Source organism: Rousettus aegyptiacus, unplaced genomic scaffold (assembly GCF_014176215.1).
Source record: "Rousettus aegyptiacus isolate mRouAeg1 unplaced genomic scaffold, mRouAeg1.p scaffold_m13_p_10, whole genome shotgun sequence".
Classification (NCBI taxonomy): domain Eukaryota; kingdom Metazoa; phylum Chordata; class Mammalia; order Chiroptera; family Pteropodidae; genus Rousettus; species Rousettus aegyptiacus.
In genome coordinates, this window is record NW_023416285.1 from 90,348,038 (window position 1) to 90,371,294 (window position 23,257).

The following is a 23,257-nucleotide window of genomic DNA, read 5'->3' on the forward strand; positions in this document are numbered from 1 at the left end:
ACCAAACCTGGGAAATAAGGGTTTGAGTGCAGGGACTCAAATATGGAGAGGCCAACTTGGGCTAGGGAGAAGAGCTTCGGCTTCAGACTTTTGTTAAGCGCATAACCTCGGCAGTTGGTGAAGACTTTTGAGGGCCATTTGGTTCTGTATTTTTCCTGTCTCCAGCACAGTACCATGGAGCTTTTACATTTTGAGGTCACTGAATCTTATGGTGGTTTTGTCCACAAACAGAGGCTATTGTATAAAGGCGGGGCTGCATTTGCCAAGCTGTAAATCTGTCAATCATGGGCGTGACCTTCCTTAAGCAATATCAAAGGCCTTAGCAAACACACAGGCTCTGGAAGCAGCATGGGCCTCAGCCGGGGTGCTGGACACAGTATGTCCTCAGAAGATTTTGGACACTCGGGTACCAAGAAGCAAACCAGCTGCATAGGGTCTGCAGGCACATGCCAGCCAGGAGGGCTTCAGGCAAGCCTCAGGTAGGCCTATGGTGGAGGCTGCTGCAGCCCGGCCTTAAAATTCACAGGAGCAGCTTCTGGAGTCAGAGGATGTGAGTGCGCAAGGATTAGATGTGAGTGAGAAGAGCAATATTGACTGTAAGGCGGCCGAGTTCCACCTGTACTATGAAACAGTAGCAAAGTTCTAGGTTTGAAATAACGTAAGATTTGGGGGAATGTAGACTTCCTGAACAAGAGAGTGAGGAGCTCACAATAACAGAAAAATTTGGAAAGCGTCCCTAGCTTTTACAATATAAGAATAGTCTTGTGCGCTAGACTGAAATTTATGGTTATCTATATTGTAGGAAAATATTTTGTACGCGCAACACCAAAATAGCAATAAAAATGTTAATTTATATATAGTAATAAATTTGACCATATAAAGAATTAAACTGATATTCATAGGAAATTACGATAAATAAGTTTTACGTATTTGTAATATAGATGACAAAGCGTTAGTTTCTTTAACATACTACACGCTTTTATGAACCAGTAAGAATAAAAAAGATATATTCAAATAGAAAAATAACCAAATATCAGAGCACAAATATACAATTTACTAAAATAGAAATGCAAGTGACAACTAAGTATACACTGAAGATTACCATCATAAATTATCAAAGAAATTTTTGTTAGGAAGACAGTAAAATTTTCTCCATTATATTAGCAAGGATAAAAAGAATAGTACCCACTATTGGCAAGTGTGTAAGGAATAGCCATTCCCATACACTGTATGAAAACGACATTCAAGATTTTCACAACCATTATCATGCCTAATCTGTCTGAAAAAATTATTATCTCTAGTTTTAATTAATACAATTATCTGACTAAACCAAGGTACAAAGCTAGCTCTGTACCAAATTCTTAATATTGAAATATTTATAAAAATCTGTTAGAAAAAATCTGCTGCTGAGGTTTTAACCAGTTTCCTTAATTAACAATACCAAGTATCTGTTTAAGGAAGAGAATTGCTTTCAAGTAGGTATACTTCCCATCAAACACAAAATAAATTAACCAACATTGGCACTATGTGTTTTCTTTCTTCCAAAAGTACTGTGGGCATTAAGGTAGGGTTTCCTCCTGTTATCAAAGTAATTTTCCAGAAAACTAAAAGCACTTGATTTAGTAATGGCTCAAAAATATTGGATGGATAAATATTGGAAGGGTGATAGACAGATAGATAGATGGAAGGATGGATGGTCAGATGGGTGGGTGGATGGACAGACAGACAGATGGAACCAAACATGTTTCTTAAAAACCGCTATGTTCATATCCTCGCGCAGTCATTTTCTTCTCATGTGGCTTCATAATTATTAAACCATTGATAATTGGAAAGTTACCAGAAAAAAAAGCAGTAAGAAAAGGCTTTAGTGTTAATTTTATGATAAAAATAATTTTAACAGTTGCTTAAACTAAATGAAAAATATATTCTTAAAAGTGAAATTAATAATGGCTTTGCTTTGCATTAAACATTAAAAAGCCTTTTGTAGTAAGTAACCAAGGTTTTTTTAAAAACATAAAGGCTTTAAAATTTTTTAAGTAGGGTTTCAAGTTGATTTACATGAATCTCTAAATTGATTTGCATCTCGATTCATAATGTATCTAAACAATGTGACAGGTTTCAAGTATTTTGAGGAGTGTGTTTTATATATTAAAGGAATTTAAAGTTTACTTTACAAAAAATGATCAATTCTTTCTGAAATAGACCATAAAAATAGCACAGGCATCCTTTTGATCCTCGTGAGTATACTTTATTTGTCCTTGAAAAAAATATATCCAATGTACCTTTCAGAATGATTTATTAGATGTTATTGTTATGGTGTTCAATATTGTTCAATACTGAACTACTATACTGATCACCACTCTCCACTCTGCTTTAGTTTTGTCATGTGCTTTTATTTACCTCCTGAGGCAAAAACATTTTAATTGGTTTAGAGAAGCTTGAACTCTCTTTTATCAATGACAGATTTCATCAAAATGGAACTAACCCAGACACTTTAGTCCCAGTGCACACAAACTGTGATCCACTTTGGGCTTCTAAGGTATAAGACTTATAAACTAACAGTAAAAAAAAAAAGAGAAAAGAAAAGAAAAAAAAGAAAAAAGAAAGGAAAGCCTCTTTGTAATCTAAGAACTTTTTTATGATATGTATATAGTTGTGTATAGCATTCAGGTATAATTTTACAGAAATGTTAAGAAATACCAAATTTTTTTGAATGTCTACAAAAGTCTTTAACATGACAAATGGTTTATAATTCTAGTTTAAGGAAACTATATGAAATGACTTAATGTTTTTCCTATTTTGTTTTGTTAATAGGCTGCTTGCCACATTATGTATACATTAAAATATATACCAGTGCATGCAGTCAATTTTGAAATAATTTAGTTATAGTAAATCCTGCAAACTATATAAACTTAGGCAAATGGTGCATTATTTTAATAGGTCTTATTTCTTTAAGTGTCCATTTCCCAATGCTCCATTATTTGTGAACAGTAGCACAAGAAATAACTTGCTTGTTGCCCAGAAATTGTATTTATTTAATACATTTTAGTCCCATACAGATTTTCCTACTTCAGAGACTGAACCTAAACTGCGATTTGCACAGAGTTAAACATTAATCATAATACAAATAGAAAACAAAAACTAACAACCGGTGTAAAAAACACCCACTTTTGGCTGTCCCTTTATTTAATTTTATTGTGATAAGAACACTTAACAGGGCATCTACCTACTCTCTTAACAAATTGGAAATATACACAGTACAGTATCATCAAAAGAGCAAAAAATAAATATTGGCGAAGATGTGGAGAAATTGGAACTTTCGTGCACTGTGGTAGATACACAAAATGGTGGACTATGGAGCACAGTATGGAGGTTCCACAAATAAATTAAGAATAAAATTACAGATGAGCCAGCAGTCTTACTTCCGGCTATGTATCCAAAAGAATCGAATTCAGGCTCTCAAAGAGGTGTTACGACTCCCCTGGTCTCACATTTATTGCAGCGCTGTTCACAGTAGCCAAGAAGTGGAATCAGCCAAAATGCCCATCAACAGGCTGTCACTTTTGCCAAGCGAGATGACAAGAAGCATAAGCTACTAGACACAGAAGGGCCAAGAGAGAAAAATCCAAGCTTTCCAAATGTCCCCATTGCAAAGAGGCACAGCCTTTCCTTGTATTGAAATCTAGTGAGGTTGGTAATATATAAACCTGGTGGGCACTCTGCGCATAGTGAAAGTAAAATGCTTTGTTTAAAGTGGACGGTAGCCGCTCTTCTTTCAGTAAAGTCTCTTAATTTATGTCAAGTGAGAATCTTCCTTATTTTTTTATTTAAGCACTAATTTTTATTGTTCTTTTCATTACAAATTATTTGCTTTTATTTTCAATCTCTCTAAAGCTGAGCAAAAGTCCTTGTTCCTCCCTGCAAAATTAGAGCCTTTTCCAGCACAGAAAGTTAGTTTCAAAGACTAAAGTCATCTTGTATTACCTAGTTGTGTTACAGATAACCCTGAATTGTTTCAGTGAGTTGGTGAATGAAATTATTCTTTTCTGAAAGGTAAATTTGTGGAATAGGTAATAATATAGGGTGGTCTCTGCAATGTAATATGAAAGGTACAAAAAATATATTTCACAACACATAATACCAGTGTATTCACGTATTATCCCAGTGCACTGAATATATACTGTATCAAGATACTTTGTTAATTTGGATTAATAGATAACCTTTGTTAAAAAAATAAATAAATAAAACTTCTGTGAATGTCCACTTCCATGGACAAACCCGTTTAATATTTACAAACTATCTGCTCTGTGCTCAGCTGTGTGCCGGAGTGTTATGAAAGACACAGACAAAATGTAAAACACAATTCCTACTCTTAAGCAACAGCTAATAATTTGGTTGGAAAAATCAAGATGAACCTATGACACAACAAACAAAAATGGTTGTTTCATTTGAACTCCTAAATTTTTTGGACCCCAACCAGAGGTTAGGAAACTTTTTCTGCAAAAGAAGCAGATAGTAAATATTTTAGGCTTTGGGGGACATACAGTCTATCAAAATACCTGTAAGTCCCTGGTAGCAGGAAGCAGCTGGAGACAATTGTAAGTGGTGACTGTGTCTGTGTTTCAATAAAACTTTATTTATGAAAACACTTGGTGGGCTGGAATCGGTCCACCAAGCTAGTTTGCTGTTCTCAAGTCCATTTAATAAATGTGTTTATGTTAATGATGACTTGAGAAGAGCAAGATACTTTTTCTCTCTTTATTTTTTATTAAAATATATTTGATATATAACACTGTATAAATTTAAGGTGTACAATGTCTTAATTTGATACATTTATATATCAGAATATGATTACCATCATGGCAATAATTAACACCTCCATCACATTACATAATTATCCTTTTTTTTTTAATGGTTGGAATGAATAAGTCTAGTCTCCTAGCAAGTTTGATGATTATAGTACAATATCATTGTCTGTATTTACTATACCGTATTTTGGGTCTCTAGGGCTAATCTACTACTTATTGCACATTTGTATCCTTAAACAAAATCTAATTTATCCCGTCTGCTTTTTATCCCATGATAATCACCAGCTTACTTTCTGTTTTAATGAGTTTGGCTTTTTTAGAACCTACATATAAATGATGTCATAGAGTGCATGTCTTTTTCTGTCTGACTGATCTCACTTAGCATAATATGCTCCAGGTCCATCCATGTTGTCACAAATGGCAGGATGTCCTTGTTTCTCATGGCTGAATAATATTCATATATGTGCGTGGCACGTGTGTGTGTGAGAGACACCTTCTTTATCCATTTATCGGTTTGATGGGCACTCAGGTTGTTTTCCTATTTTGGCTATGATGAATAATGCTTCAGTAAACATATATCTTCTTAATATCTTATTTTTATTTCCTTTGGGTGTATACCCAGAAATGAAATTGCTAGATCCTATGATAGATCTAGTTTTAATTTTTTTGATGAATCTCCATATTGTTTTCCATGTGGATGAACCAATTATAGTTCCTCCAACATTGTACAAGAGTTCCCTTTTCTCCACATCCTCACCAACATTTATCTCCTGTCTTCCTGACGATACCCATTCCAACAAGAATGAAGTGATATAGTGGTTTTGCTTTGCAATTCCCCAATGATTAGTGATGATGAACACCTTTTCATATACCTGTTGGCCATTTGGATGTCTTCTTTGGAACTGTGTCTGTTTAGTTCCTCTGCCCATTTTTTAAATTGGATTTTTTTTTTTTTTTTTGCTATAGAATTCAAAAGTTTGATGTAGTCCCGTTGGTTGATTTTTGCTTTTGTTGTTTGTATCTTTTGGTGTCATATCCAGGAATTCATTGGAAGATCAGTGTCAAGGAGCTTCTTCCTTATGTTTTCTTACTGAAGTTTTTTGGTTTTGGGTCTTATATCCAAATCTCTGATTCATCTCATGTTAATTTTGGTGTAAGATAGGGCTTCAATTTCGTATGTGTTTATTCTGTTCACCCAGAACCATTTGTTGAAGAGACCGTCCTTTCCCCACTGGGTGTTCTTGGCTTTCTTGTTGAATATAGTTGGTCTTACACATGGAGATTGAATTCTGGGCTCTCTGTTCTGTTCAATTGGTCTTTGTGTCTTACATTTATGCCAGTACCATGCTTTTATTATTACTATTATAGCTTTGTGGTTCAGTTTAAAATCAGGAAGTGTGATATCTCCAGCTTTGTTTTTTCCTTCAGGATTGCTTTGGCTCCTTGGGGTCTTTAGTGGTTCCAAACAAATTTTAGAGTTCTTCTGTGAAGAATGCCATTGGTATTTGCTGGGGATTTAGTTAAATATAAAGATAGCTTTAGGTAATATGGACATTTTAACAATATGCTTCTGATCCATGAACATGGAATGGCTTGCCATTTTTGTATGTGTGTGTATCTTCTTTGATTTAATTTTAGCAAGTCTTGTGGTTTTCATCATACAGATCTTTCACTTCCTTGGATATATTTATTCCTAGGTATTTTATTGGTTTCGATGCTATTGTGAATAAGATAGTTTTCTTTATTTCTTTTTCAGATGTTTCATTATTAGTGTATAGAAAAGCAACTAATTTCTGTATGTTGATTTTATATCCTGCAAATTTTCTGAAATTGTTGATTAGTTCCAACATTTTTTTTTTTGGTTGAGCCTTTGGGATTTTCTATATATAAAATCATATCATTTCCAAATAGTGACAGTATTACTTCTTCCTTTTAGATTTAGATGACTAATTGCTCTAGCTAGGACTTCCAGTGCTATAGTGAATAAGCGTTGAGAGTAGGCATCTTTGTCTTGTTCTTGACCTTAGAGGAAAAGCTTTCAATTTCTCTTCATTGAGTATAATGTTAGCTCTGGGTTTGTTGTATATGGCCTCTAGTACGTTGAGGTGTGTTCTTTCTATACACAGTCTGTTGAAGGTTATTACCATGAACTGATTTTTTTTCTACATAAGCAAGATTTTTTATTTAATGAAGCCTATCTTATCAATTATTTTTTATTTTAGGGATTTGATTTCTGTGTCCTTTTATGAAAACTTCCTAATCAGTGCAACAATGGAGTCATGTTAAAGGGAACCGAGAGCCAGCTTTAAGAGTCTTTAACTGGCCAAAATTGTGACAGTTTGGAGCATTGAAAAGAATGAGATGATATGATTGTTGAATGTTCAATAAAATATTGAATCGATAAAAATTCACGAATCCATAGTAATACCCCCAAAAGGAAAAATAAACAAAAAATAATAATTGTCACCTTTTATAACTGGTTATTAAATCAACCTTTTCTTTGAAAATTAGAAAGTAAGAGGAAAGATTAAATGTATGTCTCTACCTTTCTGATAGGAACCATATGACCCCAGTTCATGAGGGAAAGCTCTGCGTAAAAATACCATTTAATAATCAGGAAGGAAGAATGAAATTAGAAAAGAATCATCATTTTGCAATGTCCAAAAAGGTTATGTATTCCGACAAGGATTAAAAATTGATTTTAAAACCATCACACAAATGGTTAATTGAAAAATGGATGCACACATGGTGCCGAAGTATACCACACGGATTATTTCCTGGTTGTAAAGTGAAATTTTAACATGCGGTGAAAGGCCAGGCTGTCTTCTCCCTAACGTGGCAGTCGATTTTTCATTTCAGAGATGCTGGGACGACCAGATATCGTGTGTTTCCAGATATAATGCAGCATGTAATATATATCACCTGTGATGCCACCTAAAAATATTTAGCATCTAATCGAGACTTTGAAACTAAATTCTTCCGTTCCAGGGAATACAAGATCTTGAGTTATAACGTTAAATGACACAATGAGGAAGAAATGTGTCAGTGTCCAGATTATCAAGTTACTGTGTTATGAAATTATTTTTGATTAAAAGAGACACAGATATTACAGTGAGATTAACTATCTGGCCATGGATTCAATAATGACCATACAACCAGCGGTGAAGGACATTTGGGGAACAATAGGGGAAATTTAAATATGGATTGGCTATTAGATGACACTAAGGAATTTTTACTAATTTTATTATGTATGATAACGTTATTTTTTTATGGGGTAACATGTTCCCTTTAGGAATGCATATGTATTTTTGAGTGGGAGAGGATGGTGTAACATCAGTAAATTGCCTTTAAATGCTTTAGAGTAACAAGTTAGTAAAAAAAAAAAGTACCCTCACTCCAACTGCCCCACACTCTCCCATGATCCCATCCCTGGCCGGCTTTCTAGCATATGTTGTATTGTTTTCTCCACGACAATTGTTAACTAGAAAGGCATGATTGGTTGGTTGCCAATCCCCCTCCACCAGAACCTGAGTGAAAAGAGATGTGAGCTCTTGTCTGTCATAGTCACAATTGTACTCTTAGATCTCAAAAACTACATGGTACCTCGTAGATGCCCAGTAATTATTGGTAAATGTTTTTAAAAATCACACTCGTGCTAAATCACAACTAACATTTATTTTAGTTGTGAAAACCTTTTGAAGATTTCCTTTGTTAATTTAACAAGTGGTTTCCTGTGGAAATATGTTGGCAAAAAAAAAAAAAAAGATGGTTTTTTAAATTTAACATGTGAAGATAATGCTTTTTTTTATTTGACGGATGGAATTAGTTTACGTTGTGTACTGCCGGTTAACTAACAAAGAGGGTAAAAAGATGGGAAAAAGGTGGGATTTTAATTCAGCGTTATTTGAAATCATGTGTGAACAGTCTGCCGCGCGCTGCTGGAAGACATCCCCGTGAAGTTCAAAGAGCTTCTAGCACCTGTTTCTGAGCTATAACCTGTTTACACTTTCATAATAAGATGAAACTCAGTGTTTTCAGAAAGCCAGTACATGAGAGTTCTAAACATATCCTGTCGGAATTAAATCTTCAGTCCTAAAAATAAAGCTTTCAGAGCTCAGATGAAAGAAAATTAAAACATTTTATTTAAAAAAATAAGACACCGAAAATCATAATCCAAAGTAACTGTACCAGTGTGAATTAGAACATTTTTTTCTATCAACAGGAGGCATATATTAAATTCAAGATCATATTTAAATTTATAAATTACAGAGACTCTTTGGCTCGGAAAATACTAGTAACAGATTTTTGTCATATATAGACAGGATTTGAGAGAAAACTAATAATAAGACCATATGCTTATCATTCGATGACTTGACATTGAAAAATCTGTCTTAAATAAAAAAGACCACCCAAAGAAGCCCACTAGTGACATGTCTAATGGCTTATTCTTTATCTCTGACTCTGATCAAAACATGGAGAACTAGAAACAAGCATTACTGATACCGCCACAGTGACAGAAACGCACAGTTGCATGAATATGTGTTTACCAGGTTGCAATTTGTTGGGGTTTTTTTTCCTGGTGTATTAAAGTATTTTTATTTTTATTTTATTTTATTATCAGCTGTATTCCCTATGCAGTGTTTTACATCCCCATGATGATTTCGTAGCTGCCAATTTGTACTTCTTAATCCCTTTACCTTTTTCACCCAGCTCCCCAACGCCCCCTTCCATCTGGCAGCCATCAATTTGTTCTCTGTTTCTACGAGACTGCTTCTGTTTTTGTTTGTTCGTTTATTTTGTTCTTTCAATGCTACATGTAAGTGAAATCATGTGGTATTTGTCTTTCTCTGACTTGTTTCACTTAGCGTAATACCCTCTTGGTCTATGTTGTCACAAATGGTAAGATTTCATTCTTTTTTTATGGCTGAGTAATAATCCATTGTATATACGTACCGCCTCTTCTTTATCCAGTCATCTGTTGATGGACACTTAGCTTGCTTCCATATCTTAGTTATTAATTTCTTACAACCAGAATTCTGCTTCTCTTCTAGGGTTAGTTGTCATTGAAAGAGATCATAAGGAAAGGTATAGAAATGCACAGACAGTGAGCTGGTCAATAATGAGAAGGAAAAATCTATCTTTACCCCCAAGCCGTAGTAATATCATCTATTCCACAAATATTTAGTGAGTTTTTACTACTTGCCACCACACACTGTTAGGAGCTGAGACTACAAAGAACAGAAGGAACGTGGTCCTTGTCCTCAGAGGATACATATTATAACAGAAAATTCCCTGTTCTCAGTGTGGCAGAAGCTACATGAGTGGGGAAAAAGGTGTCCTAAAGTTAAACAGAAATAGATCGGAAGTCAGGGTTTAAATATTAGTGCTTTTTTTTTGAAAGGCACAGGGTAATCTGTTAAATAATCTTTAATGCTATATTCCGAATGTTTCTATCACCCTGAAATTCACATGCTGAAATTCCTACCCACAAAGGTGATGATGATATTAGGGAGTGTGGCCTCAGGAAGATGATTAGGTCATGAGGGTGGAGCTCTCGTGCATGGGATTACGGTCATAAAAAGTATCGCACAGAGCTCCCTAGCCCCTCCCAGCACATGAGGATACGATGAGAAGTCTGCGGCCCGGAAGGGAGCCCTCACCAAGCGTGATTGTGCAAGCCCCTTGATGTTGGGCTTCTCAGCCTCCAAAAACACCACCAGTCTGTGATATTTTGTTATAGCGACCAAATAGACCAAAAAGACAGTTAATATGTTAAATGCGTGTATCACCTGGTGATTGATGATGCAGTGTAAAAGAAGATATTTATCAAAGCTGATGGCACTACATAAACATAATGAAAATATTAAAGTCAGCGTCAAACTTCTCACTGATTTCAGTATAATTTTAATCAGAAGTAGCAGCTTAAAAATACCATACACCTACCTAAAACACACAGGTATATAAAGGTAAAATTATAAGCAACTAACATGTCAAGATCATGTAAGGTTTGTTCCAGGAATACAAAAAGGCCTTAATATAATTTGCTATGTTAATATAATTATCTACGTGGATGCCAAAAGGTTTGAGAGAATTCATCCATTGAGAATACAAACTTTCTTGACTTGCAAGATAAACAGTATCAGAAAACAACAGCAAAGTCTACAGTAACAGCGCTCCCTCTGGTTTTCAGCATCACCTGGCTTCCAGCTTAGCTCCCAGGACTGAATAAGTTCATCCCTATGTAGCACGTATACTAGTATGGCAAATAGCCTCTTATACCTTTTACATTTAAAAGTGTTAAAACCATTCTTATTTCATGAGTCATGCCGAAACAGGCTGTGGACCGGATTTGGCTCCTGGGTCGCAGTTCTGTCCAGAGCTCTAAACAGCAAAAATTATCCATCAAAAACTAAGACTAAAAAGACATTTTTAGAAAAGGAAGTCTCAATAATGTTCAAAGGGAAAAAAAACATACCGAGCAACTTGTTGATAACAATGGTATTGAAGTAAAAATGAGAAATAAAAATAAATTTCCAAACCACAAACATTTGGGAATTAAACAGTAACTTCTAAATAACCACGGGTCAGAAAAGAAATCATAGGAAAATTAGAAAATATTTAAATGGTAGAGAAAACAGCCAATAAAATTTGTAGTGCATGCCTATGTTGGAAATAATTTTTTTTTTATTTTCTCTTTTTCTATTGATGTATAAATGAATGACATGTATCATTATATTAGGTTCAGATGTACCACATAAGGATTTGATATTTGTATATATTGCTAAATGACTATCACAATAAGTCTGTCAATACACATTATTACCTTTTTTCTTCTGATAAGCACTTTTAAGATACTCTCTCTTAACAACTTTCAAGTACGCAATGCAGTATTACCAGCTGTAGTGGCCATGCTGTACATTATATTCCTAAGACATTTATTTTATAACTGAAAGTTTGTACCTTTTGAACCCTTTACCCATTCGTCCCACCCCTCCACTTCCTGTCCCCAGCACCCACCAATTCACTCTCTATATCTATAGCTTGGTTTCATTTTTAAAATATTTTGCTTTGATTTAATTTCTACGTATAAGTGAAATCATACTCTTTCTTTCACTTATTTAACTTAGCATAATGCCCTCACAGTCCATCTATGTTGTCACAAATGGCAAGTTTCTTTCTTATTTATGGCTGAATAGTATTCCATTGTGTCTGGTATACACACACACACACACACATTTTCTTTATCCATTCAGATATTGATGGACATTTAGGTTGTTTCCATATCTTCGCTAGTGTAAATAATGCTGCAATGAGCCGGAGGTTGCAGACGTCTTTTCGAGTTAGTGTTTTTATTTTCTTTGGATAAATACACTGAAGTAGAATTGCTGGATCATACAGTGGTTCTGTTTTTATTTTTTGAGGAACCTCGATGCTGTTCTCCATAGTGGCTGGACCAGTTTACATTCTCGTCAGTAGTGCACAAGGCAAGGGCTCCCTTTCCCCATGACCTCACCAATACTTGTTATCTCTTCTCTTTTTAACAACAGTTGTCCTAACAGGTGTGAGGTGATCTCTCATTGTGGTTTTGATTTGCATATCCCTGATGATTAGTGATGTCATGTAACTTTTCATGTACATTTTGGTCATCTCTAGATCTTCTGTGGAAAAAATATCTGTTCAGATCTTCTGCCCATTTTTAAATAGGACTGTTTCTTTGCCATTGAGTTGTATGGGTTCTTTGCATACTTTGAATATTAACTCCATTATTTGTATGATTTACAAATATTTTCTCACATTCAGTAGGTTGTCTTTTCATTTTGTGGTATCTTTCACTTTGCAAAAGCTTTTTAGTTTGATTTAGTCCCACTTATTTTTGCTTTTGTTGCCTTTGCTTTTGGGACACACACACACACACACACACACACACACACACACACACACATACACATACACCATCACCATCACCATCACCATCACCATCACCGAGAACAATATCAAGCTTACTTCCTATGTTTTCTTCTAGGAGTTTTATGGTTTTGGGTCTTACCTTCTAATCGTTCATCTATTTTGAGTTAATTTTAATATGTGGTGTAAGAAAATGCTTCAGTTTCATTTTTTTACACGCAGCTGTCTAGTTTTTCCAGCACCTCTGTTGAAGAGACTGTTTTTTCATCATTGTATATTCTTGGCTCCTGTGTCATGAATTAATTTGAACATAAATGTGTGGGTTTATTTTGAGGCTCTGTTCTGTTCCATTGATCTGTGTATTTTTATGCCCGTACGGTACTGTTTTATTACTATAACTTTCTAATATAGTGTTAAGGCACAGTGCCTCCAGATTTCTGTTTCTCAAATTGCTTTGGCTATTTGTGGCCTTTTGTGATTACATACAAATTTTGGGCCTTGTATTTCTATGAAAAATGGCAATGGAATTTTGATAGGAATTGCTTTGCATGTATAGATTGCTTTGGGTAGCATGGACATTTTAACTATTAATTATTCCAGTCCATGAGCATAAAAAATCTTTCCATTTATGTACATTTTCTTCTCTTTCTTTGATCAGTATCTTCTAGACTTCACTGTACGGTCTACGGTCTTCCACATCCTTAGTTAAATTATTTGTAGGTTATTTTATTCTTATTGATGCAAGTATGAATGGGATTGTTTTTTATGATTTCTCTTTCTGATCGTTTGTTATTAGTGTATAGAAATACAACAGATTTTTGTAAATTGATTTGTATCCTGTAACTTTACTAAATTTTATTAATTAGTAACAGTCTTTTGATGGAGTCTTTCAAGTTTTCTTTATATATCATGTCACCTGTAAATAGTAACCGTTTTACTTCTTCCTTTTTGATATGGATGTCTTTTATTTATTTTTCTGAGCTAATTGCTCTGGCTAGGAGTTCTAAGACTATGTTGAATAAAACTGGTGAGAGTGGGCCTCCTTGTCTTGTTCCTGATCTTAGAGGAAAAGCTCTCAGCTTTTCACCATTTAGTGTGATGTTAGCTGTGGCCTTGTTATATATGGCCTTCATTGTGTTGAAGCACGTTCCCTCTGTACCCTCTTTGTTGAGAGTTTTTATCATAAATGGACATTAAATTTTGTCAGTTTTTCTGCATCTATGACATTTTAGTCAGTGGTGCACTGCGTATGTGACTGTGGCCTCGTAAGATTGTAACAGAGCTGAAAAGGTCAGTGTGACATTGTAGCCATCACGGCATCATAGTACAATGCTTCATTCATGTGTCAGTGGTGATGCTGGTGTAAACAAACCTACTGTGCTGCCAGTTGTATAAAAGTATAGCACCTACAATTATGTACAGTACAGAATATTTGATAATGATAATAAATGACTGTGTTACTGGTTTATAGATTTACTGTACTCTATATCAGTAGAGTGTGCTCTGTTTCCTTATATTAAAAAGTGTGCTGTAAGACAGTATGCCATGTCATTCTGCCGGCAGCCTCATCCATCTCAGATCTACTGCATCTCTTACTTGCCTTATTTCCTCTTGTGCTTGATTTAAACTAATGTTGTTTTGTACAGTAACACACTGTACAGAGTTGTAGCCTAGGAGTCATAGGCTATCGCTTATAGCTCAGGTGTGTAAGTATATTATATGATGTTTGCACAATGGCAAAATCACCTGAAGACACAAATTTCAGAATGTATCCCCATCGCTAAGCAGCACCAGCATGTACTGAGATGATCACGTGACGTAGCCTTCATTTTGTTGTCGTGGTGTATCCCATTGATTGATTTGCGGATGTTGAACCATCCTTGCATCCCCGGAATAAATTTCACTCAATCGTGGAACATGATCTCCTTACTGTATTGTTGAGTTTGGTTTGCGAATATTTTGTTAAGTAATTTTGCATCTCTGTTTATCAGGGACATTGGCCTTTAATTCTCTTTTCTCGTAGTGCCCTTGTTTGGTTTTGGAACCCAGGTAATGCTGGCTTCATAAAATGCATTTGAAAGTGTTCCCTCTACTTCTATTTTTTTTTGAAAGAGTTGAAAAGGATTATTGTTAATTTTTCTTTGAATTTTTGATAGAATGCACCAGTGAAGCTGTATGGTTCTAGACTTTTGTTTGTTGGGAAGTTTTTGATTACTCATTCAATATCCTTATTAGTCGTTGAACTTTCAGATTTCCTACTTTTTCATGATTCAGTCTTAGTTCCTAGGAATGTATCCGCTTAGGAAGAATTATTTTAAATCAGTGTTTGACACTTCCACAATAAGAAGCTAGAAAAAGGAAAAATTCTGGTTGACTTCTCATCAGAAAGAATGGAAACCAGAAGGCAATGGATTAACAGAATTAAAAAGCTAAAAGAAAAAAAAAACCTGGCAATCTAAAACAAAGATAAACAAATAAAACAGGAGTCACGAAATATTTTAGGGTCTGCAGGCCAAGAGATAAAATTGAGCAACTTTTTTCACCAAAAGACTAAGAGGAAAAGAAGATAAAATTAAACCTAAGAAGAAAAACATAATTTAAGAGTCAAAACGAATAGAGCAAGAAATGGATTAATGTTAGGGAATATCAACAAAGTATAAATAAGGTTCCTTGAGAAGGTTAAAGCAATTAGTAAACCTCCAGCAAGGTTGATCAAGGAAAAAAAAAGAAGAGAGAGAGAAACCATAAGTTATTAACATCAGGAATATAACAGGAAATATGCCATGATTCTACAAATATTTAAAGAAATTTATAGATAATAGAATAATGGTATGTTATAAGTAATGTTTTGTCAGTTAACCCAAAAATGATATGAAATGGAATAATCCCTTTTAAAACACAACCTGTCCAAAACACAAGTTGACACAAGAAGAATTTTTTTTAAATTAAGTAGCCAATGTCTGTGAAAGAATTTTTATGTCATCATATACTTTCCAAAACACACAAATCTCTATCTCACAATGACTTCAATACTGAATTCATTCGTACATTTAGGGACAAAATAATGAAAATCCTACACAAACTGGGGAAGTAGAGAAGATAGAAATCTTCCCAACTCATTTCACACAGCCACTATATTCCTAAAAATGTAAAATCTAATAAAAATATTCCAAAGGTAGAATTGCAGACAAATGTCCTTCATGATCATAGGCACAAAAATCAATAAGATATTTTAAAATCACAGCCAGCAATATATCAAAAGAATGATATATCATGACAAAGTTGCCCCCCCACCAGGAATGCCAAATTAATTTCACATTCAAAAATTGATCAGTCTAACTCAATACATAACAGAATGAAAGAGAAAAAAATCAACTGATCACTTCAACAGATGTAGTAAAGTATCTGACAAAAGTCAACACCTCTCCTGGATTAAAACAAAACAAAACAAAACAAAAAACTATTTTTACAATCATACTAATTGTGAAATATCGAACCCTGATGATTGGGTAAAAAGCAAAAATAGGCACTTTTACCACTTTGTACAACAGTGTAGTTAAAGATTTTAGCCAGTCTGTTAAGGTAAGAAAAAGATTTTTAAATTTCATAAATATTGGAACATAAAGAGTGAAACTATCAAGATTAGCAGAGAACATGATTATGTAGATAAGATGGAGAATTTAGCAAGGTTGCAGGATGCAAGATCAATACATAAAGTCAGTTGTATTTCTATATAATAGCAACAAATAATTGGAAACATGAAATATAAAAATATACCATTTATAATACAATTTTTAAAAAATACCTAGGAATTACTCTAACAAAAAAGTGAAATTATAGTTGATAGAAAGTTCTAAATAATAGAGAAATAGATCAAGTTGATTTTATATCTTATTAAAATGTATGTTATCCCCTAATTGATATTCGGATTCAACACAGTTCTGATCAAAATTCCATCAGGCTTTTTTGAGGGAATTAGCAAGCTGATTCTACAGTTTATATGGAAATGCAAAGACTATGGACTAGGAAAGAAACTCTTAAAGTAGTAAAGCAAGAATAGAGGAATTACACTATCTTATTTCAAAGGTTTTTAGATATTAATTGTTCTGTATATTAATCTGGGCTGTACCATAAACCAGCAATCCTAAAATTTTTGGCACCAGAGACCAGTGCTCCTATGAGAACCTAATGCCTGATGATCTGAGGTGGAGCTGAGGCGATGATGCTCGCTCTGGGGAGCGGCTGCAAACACAGAGGAGGCTTCACTCACTGGCTGCTCACCTCCTGCTGTGCAGCCCAGTTCCTATCAGGCCACAGACTGGTACCCATCCACAGCCCAGATTCTGGGGACCCCTGCTATAAGTTATAAGAACAGATGAATAGATTGATGAACCAGTATAGAGAGTCCAGAATGTATCCACACATGTAGGGTGAATTATTTTTCTACAAAAGCACAAGTCATTTCAGTGGGAAAAGTAAAGACTTTTCAAGAAATGGTGCTGGGATAATTGTCCCTTCATATTGCAAAGTTAATTGGAGATAAATCATAGTCAAAAATCTAAAAATAAAACATAAGAAAGTGTGTTCACAATCAAGGAGAGTCAAATGCTTTAAAAAAATAACAGATGTTAACTGTAAAAAATAAAATTATTTGGACCTCATTAAAATTTAAAAATGTGTACATCAAAAGACACCATAAGACATATTATTGAATTACACAATCAAAATCGTATAATTTAATTAACCAGTGTTACTTCAATAAATTTAATAAGTAAAAAAGAAAAAAAAAACAAGTAGGGAAGCCCAAGCTTGGAAAATATAGTCTCAGTATATATACCTGGGGAAAAAAACTCATACTCAGTATGTAGGGGATTCCTGCAAATCAACAATAAAAATATGAACAACCCAAAATTTTTAAGAGGGCAAATATTTGCACAGTACTTTGCAAATACACACACACACACACACACACACACACACACAATCAGTGATCAATAAGCATGAGAAAATTCTTCAAGTCTTCAGTAATCAGTGAAATTCAAATTAAAAGATTATATGAGCTACCACTACACACTCAATAGAATTATGCAGAGTTAAAAGACTAGCAACACTCTGCGAAGATAAAAACAGTTCCAGCATTGATGCATCCTCACTGGGGCTGTAAAATGCCGTGAACACTTTGGTAATTTCCTACAAAGTTAAACATTTAGCTGCTCTGTATCCCAGCAATTTTACTGCTGCATATTTATGCAGAAAAAAACATCATCGTCATCGAAGCAGCCTCACTCACAGTGGCCAAAATCTGAGGACAACCTATCAAAGGAGAATGGAGAACATATCGTAGCATATTAGTACCATGGAATGCTATTCAGCAATGAAAAGAAATGACTGAAATATGCAAAAACATAGGTGAATCTCAAAAATTAATAATGTGTAAAAAAAAAAAAAAAGCCAGATACAGAAGAATGAATATTTTAAGATTTCATTTATATTAAGTTCTAGAACAGTTACAATTAACTTAGCAGTAGCATTGCTTCAAAAGCATGCAGGAACTTTTTGAGTTATAATAATATTCTGGATCTTCGTTTGGGTTTAGATGATGGAAAGTCATTGAACTGAATATGCAAGATCTGCGTTTATAAATTACACCCTTTGAAGTATCATAAAATAAAAATGTATTAAAAATACATACAACTGTGTTTTACAGGATCATCGTGAATATATTTAATGTCACTGACTTATACACTACAAATGGTAAAAATGACAAATGTTGTGTTATGCATATTTTACTATAATAAAAAATACATTCTATATAGTAGTCATGAATTCATCCCATACTGATACCAGTGGTCAAAATGGAAGGTGATTTTGGAGGGTAAGAGCACAGGAAACTTCACCATTAACCTGGAAGCTCCACTCTTCTCATTCATAGAATTTTCTTTAAGAAAAATGCAAAAATAATTACGATATGATGAGGAACCCTTGATTTCCCCGCCTTTCTAACTCATCTATCTAGTAATAATAAAGTATTCCAACAGGAAAGAAGTCTAAATCTGAGCCAGAAATATTTCCGAATCTTTGTCCTGCCCACTCCCTTCATTCCCTCTGCCCCAACTCGCTTCGACCTCATCGTAATGTCTATAGAGGAATCTGTAATTGACTCAGTGTGCAGTCACCTGCACGTCGGAAAAATGTCTTCCTAACAGTTTGGCCAAGGCGTCTGCTGGAGAAGGGAGGGGCTTTTAGTATCCCTTAAGGAGCTTCCAGACAGAACCCAAGTCCTCTCGTTGGCGGCTCTGGTTGTTCTGACCCAGAGGCCCTGGAACAGTCACTTCTTCCATCGGCTTATACTCCCAAGACAGAACCTTGCCTCCTACGCCTTTTTCCTTTCTCCTTGCTTCTTTGCTTGCTTCTTTCCTCCTCTCCCTCCTCCTCTCTCCTCCTTTCTCTTTCTCCTGTCCCTCCTCCTCCCTGGTTTTGAGGGCATTTCTCCTCTAGAAGTGACTCCACTTCCAGAGGGAGTAGCTGAGAGGCTGAGAGGCTGAGAAACCCTCCTGACAGCCCAGGAGGCTAAAGGGAGAGCAGTGGAGTATGGGACCCTCACAAGGGGGAAGAGGGGCTTGCTTTCAGGCGGGAACCCGAAGTGAGGGTGAACTGGAACCCACAGGCCCTCACGGGAAGCGAAGTCCACCTTTAGAGCATGTCAGACGACCCTGGATTGCTTGGGCCTTCAGGGCCCAGCAAGAGCACATGAAAATCCCTCATTGCAGGGATGATAACACCATTCAGGGCCTCAAATTACTCTGTACACAATTCAGAAACAGCATTATCTGGCAGAAACAAAAGACTAAGTAAGCACCAAAATAAAGTAAAAAGGCATGAACATGGGAAGGAAAATGAGCGGAAATGTCACACCCTGTCATCACCCCCGAAGGAGCTCCCGATGGCAACGTCAACAAAACAGATATTAAAATAAGAAGGAATCAGTCCAACAAATGGTATTTCCGTTCATAAAAATCAGTCTTCATAGACCGACTTGGGAAGGGGATCCTAAGGGAAATGAGGGGTGAGGCGAAGTTCCAGAGAGGCTTTGTCGTCCCATCCTGCTCCTGGTCCCGCCCTGGGAGGGGGCAGGGCGAATGCCGCCAGTGGGAACAGCGAAGGGAGGACTGGGGTGTGGAATCCGCGTCGCCCACACCCTGCTTGTAGGTGATGTGGCTAAAACAGGGACCCAAGTGTCGAGTGCTTTTCTCCGGATATAATTCAAGATCTTTGACTCAGATCTCCAAAGCTTAAAGGGATCTCCAGGACTCGAATAGGGCAGGACATCCTTGACGATTACATGACTTACAGATGATCTGGGGACCAGACCTGATCAGAAGGCAGTAGTTTGGGCGCGCCCTGATGTTCAGAACTGCCAGGAGCCCTGTGACCTTTACACACCAGAGCATCATCCTTGCCTCCTGGCCTGTGAGCTTCACGATGTATGGAACTACGTCTCTCTTGCTGTGTTTTTCCCAGCATTTTATCACAGGCCTAGTAGAGAGCAGAGGCTCTTGTTAGGATGTTCCGATGTTAATTAAACTGAACTATATTGAGATTAAGTAATTTATGCAAAGTCACTCAAATCAATGAATAGAGTAGTACTCAGTTGAATTATACAATTAACAACAGCCAGTACTTACATAACATTTATGTATACTGAGAACTATTTTAAGAATTCTGCACATGTTAACTTTTAAGGCCTGTTTTAATCCTATTTTTAGATATGTTTTAGGATCCTCATTTTACAAATAAGAAAACTAAAGCACAGAAAGGCTAAGTAATTTTCCCCGGGATCACAGGACTATTCAAATGCAGGTAGTCAGGCCCCAAGCTATTGATCACCACTTCCTGTTCACTGGGAAAGTATTAAGGATTCATTACTAGATTTTTTTTCTTGCTAGATGACTTTCGTTATACTGCGCTTTTCTCCTTTCTGAAATGCAGTCAGTTCTGTTGGAACTTCGTCTTGACTCTGAATCTTCTCTTTGCAAAAATCTCATCTTAAATATCTGTATTTGTTAGAAAGCTAAGCATTATGTTTATTTTTTTAAAGCGTACAGAAGTATTGATGTGCTGAACCAAAGTATGCTATTGCCTAAATGAGTAGCTTTTTAGTGAAAATGAGTCCGTTCCATCTTATCCAGCTGAGAAAAAATCGACGAAACCGACAGTACTTTCTCACTCTTTGAAGTTTTACTTAAAACATATTTGATTGACTTGCCAGTTATATTAATTTTTTCAAAAGGACTTCAGATTTTTCTAATTTAAATGTGGTATATTTTGCAATTATGGGACACAATGTTTGGGATAACATACAAGTTTACCATTTTGCAAATGGTCTAGTGATGACTTTTAAACCACTGGTTTCAATCTACTGCCTAAAGTGGGTGCTTTCCTATTTGAAGGCCATTGGCATGTTTGTCAGAATACTAAACTGCATTTTCTATTCTACACATGCATATTTTTAAAGACATTAATTTGCTATGTCGGCATGCCAATTTCAGGTAAGTATCAAATATACACTTAGTATCTGTGGTTTGATGAAATCAATATGTAGAAAATTTTCTACTCTTAAATTTATTTAGACATCAATATTCTTTTTATCCAGATCCGTGAAAATTACTATCTACTGAAGTTCAATACAGAGCATAAGGAGAATTTTCACAAAACTAGAGCACCATTTACTCAAATTTAAACTGAAGGAGGTATACTAAGATAATATAGTCTTTGAAACAGTTGCATTTTGCAGGCAATACACAGTGAACCCAGTTGGAGAAATCTCTCCACATTTTTAAGACAACTGATGCAAGGGGAAAGCATTTTAATGAATTGAGAAATGCGTTCCCTTATGGGATGAAATATCCCATTAGCGCAAATGTGGCCACGAACTCTCTATGAGGTGGACCTGAGGTCAGAAGCAGTGCAATCTGTAGAGCTCAGTTCACCCACATTCCAGCAATGTTGTACATTGAAGGCTTCTGTGGACTCCTCCCTTCTTGTCACCCAGTGCAGTTTCCCGGAGGTCAGGATTGCTTTAATTGCCCTTAAATAAAACCAAATACAAGGCAAGCACTACTACAGTGATTATTCGTTTGCTGACTGTGTGGCTTTCTTTGAGTGATTACACAGAAAGTGCCTGCATTATAATAAACAGAGATTATATCAGACCCTGTATCTTCCATTCACCCTCCAGATCCATGGAAACTCTCCATCTTCTCCATGGATGCAATGGGAGGTCAGCCTGTGAGGACCACAGCAACATGTTGGCCTGCTCTGTGGCTCGCTGTTGGGGCGGCCAGTCCAGAGCCCCTGCAGGAAATCAGGAGAGAGGGGAGACAGGTGAGTTCCCTCAGGGTGGTCACGTCCCTCGACAGAATGTCACAGTTTCCCTCAAACCACATTATTTTCTCCTTCCGACTTGCATTACTCCGGTCTCCACTCTTCCCTTTGATCTTAGCCCCCAGGGACTGCAGTATCTCTTGAAATTTCTGTACACACTGATCACCCCCTTTTCTGTAGTCCTTTTATGAAACCTACACCTCCATCCCAGGGAATTGCCCCAATTCGAGGGTGCCGTTATGTTCTACCTGGGGCCCTGACTTACACAATTAACAACATAAGAACAAATCTTTTAAGCTCTCCAACGTAATAAAGTAGCTTTTAGAGGTTGTGTTCAAATTCTTCTGTCAAGCAAGACTGTATAACCTCCCTTTTGCTTGTAAATGGTTTAAAACATGTTAATGAAAATAACCAAAGAACTTAGTACATCCTTCCTGTATCCTTTACTGGATAAGATAAATTACTTGATATGAACCTCTGACTTAAAAGGCTATCATTCATTATTTATTGAGCACCTATTGTATGTCAGAGCCACAGAGATGGACAGTGGATAAGAAACAACCCCTGCCTCTAAGGAGCTCAGTTGTATAAGCCGATAATTATAATGCCATGTAACATATATGATGATGAATAAGAGAAGAAACATTATAAAAAACTCAGTCTGGGGATACATGAAAGTTTCCTGTAGGTAAAGAGGTTTTTGCTTTTTTTTTTCTTCCACAGTTAGAAGTAATTGAACTGTTTTTATTCCCTGGAGGAAAGGAACAAATTCACAGAAGAGATGCCAGATTAAGAGCAAAAATTAAGGTTTAAGCTAATTACATATCTTAAAAAAAAAAAAAAGAAATACTTAAGAGATACTTTTTGTTTACTTGGATGATGAGGGGTAGAGCTACTTTATTGAAATCAGTTCAAGTGCTGCAATCCAGAAGGAGTGTATCTCAACCTCAGGATTTATTATCGCTCAGCCATCTGTGACCAACAGTCCCTACAGAATTGTTCCAAATTTATTCTCTAAAGTTAAATCTACGATAGGAAAAAAAAAAAAAATTACTGGCACCTTTTTAGTAGGTGAACATCTGGATTCATTATGAACTGGTAAGAACCAGATACCTGATATTTTAAATTTTAATGACTATAGGACTAATGTGGAAATATAT

The 23,257-nt window shown here is 35.8% G+C and overlaps 1 protein-coding gene across 2 annotated transcripts in view; it reads left to right on the top strand.

Annotated features, from left to right (window-relative positions):
- Positions 1-23,257, top strand: part of MINDY3 (MINDY lysine 48 deubiquitinase 3) — a 352,604-nt gene that overhangs the window by 227,402 nt on the left and 101,945 nt on the right. For both annotated transcript variants that reach the window (XM_036226889.1, XM_036226890.1), the window contains exon 4: positions 21,952-22,097. The gene's annotated coding sequence lies outside the window, so the exon portion shown is untranslated. The remainder of the gene's footprint in view (positions 1-21,951; positions 22,098-23,257) is intronic.